The following is a 2,137-nucleotide window of genomic DNA, read 5'->3' as shown; positions in this document are numbered from 1 at the left end:
GCACATAACAACAACAATAACATAGCAACTTCCTCATTACTTAAATTATGTAAACATTTTAAAACTCTGTTTAATACTTTATACTATTTGACATTGTGCTTGCTTATTTGTTTACTTGAAATTATTTATTTATCTACTAAAGAGTCCTTTTGGGGGTTAAGTTACTGATAAGAAAAGATTGCTGGTTCAAATTCACTGACTACTCCAAGGTAGAAAAGATGTAACACCGTTTCTAGAAAGGCTGTAAACTAGGCAATTTACTCTGTTTTATAGGGTTGCTTTGAGAATTGACTTAAAAGTAATGGATTTTCATTTGGTGGTTTTTATTTCTTCTTATGGCTCAAAGGACAATACAGAGAAGAGTATATAGACAGGGAAGAGTAGAGAAAAGAACAGTACATACACAGAGAACTGCCAGAAGTTCAAGCAGGACTTAGAAGAGGACATGGAACCAGGAACGTCATTGGTAATGTCAGGTGGACCCAGCCTGAAAGCAGCAAATACCAAAAAATTGTCTATGTGTGCTTTATTGACCATGCAAATGCATTTGACTGTGTGGATCATAACAAATACTAACTTTGAGAAGAATGGAATCTCACTTAAGTGTGCTCATGCAAAAACTAATACGGTGATGAATCGCAATGGAACAATAATACATGGTTTAAAATTAAGAAAAAATGTGTCAGGATTATATCTTTTCTATATACCTATTCAATTTTCATGTTGAGAAAATTATTCAAGAAGCCGGATTCCATGAAGAAGAATGTGGTATCTGGACTGGAGGAAAATTCATCAATGGCTATATTATGCAAATATCAAAACCTTACTTGTTAAAAATTAAGAGGATGTGAAACACTTGCTGCATAACAAGTATTGAAACTTAAATATTGATTCCATCTCCATATCAAGAAAAAGATTCTCACCCCTGGACCAACAGGCAACACAATGATAGATGGAGTAAAGATTAAAACTGTTAACAATTTGGTCTTGGATTTGCAATAAACACTCAGAGCATGAGTAAGGAGATTAGGAGATGCACTGGGAAAGTTTGAATCCAGAAACTTCTCTGAATTATTGAGAATAATAATGTCAGTTTGAGGACTAAGATAGACTTGATTCAGGTCAAGTTCTCTCATATCATCTGAGAATTGGACAATGCATAAGGATTTAAAAAAATAATGATTAATGCCTTTGAGCTATGGTATTGGAGAAGATTACTGAGTATCCCCTGGGCTACCAAAAGAACAAACACATATGTGTAGGAAAAGGTGCAGCAAGAGTGCTCCTCAGAGGCAAAGCTTCATCTCACATATTTTAGGTATGTTGCTAGGATGGGCAATTCCTTGGAAAGGGACATTATGCTAGGAAATGTGGAGGGTAGGCCAAAGAGAAGTATAACCTCAACCAGATGGATCGACACAGTGACTGCAAGAATGGGCTTGAGTATATCAGAGATTGTGAGAATGGCACAAGATAGAACAAGGTTCATATCTGTTGCTCATAGGGTCACTACTGGTGATACTCAACTCAATGGCACCTAACAACCACTACCATGACAACAATATAGCTCAAAAGAATATGAACTCTGGAAACATCGATATCTGTTCTTGACGATTACATTTCTCCTTCCCAGTTCTCTGGCAAACACAAGTCCTCAGTAGATCTGTGTTGAATAAATGAATGAATGAGAGCATAGTAGCTTGGAGAGATGAATTTTGCCATGGCTTGAAGTAACTGAACTTAAGCTCAAACATGGCAGATTAAATATTTGAGAGTAGTTGGCAAGAGTACAAAATGCACTAAGGATCACAAGCCATAAAGCAGCATATTTTGATACAGCTGTAATAGTTTGATGCATTTGCATCAAAATTGTTCTGGCAAAATATATGGGACAGTCATAAAAACCTACCTAGTCAGTATTCAAAGTTGGTTATTTGGTGTGTTTTGTTTTGTTTTGTTTGTTTAATTGTTGGGTTTTTTTTCCTAACTGGAAAGGAAGAATCTGCATTTTCTATTTAGCTTCTGGATTTGTGTTGATCAGACAATGATGGAAGAGAATAATTGAATGTAAGAAAAAATATAATTGATTTATCTAAGAAAGGCATTTGACTGTGTGGATCATAATAAACTGTGGCTG

The sequence above is a fragment of the Elephantulus edwardii genome, unplaced genomic scaffold, assembly GCF_000299155.1.
Source record: "Elephantulus edwardii isolate Elephantulus edwardi_28Jun2011 unplaced genomic scaffold, EleEdw1.0 scaffold00020, whole genome shotgun sequence".
Classification (NCBI taxonomy): Eukaryota; Metazoa; Chordata; class Mammalia; order Macroscelidea; family Macroscelididae; genus Elephantulus; species Elephantulus edwardii.
The sequence above is the reverse complement of the archived record's forward strand: the minus strand, read 5'-3'. Positions refer to the sequence as shown.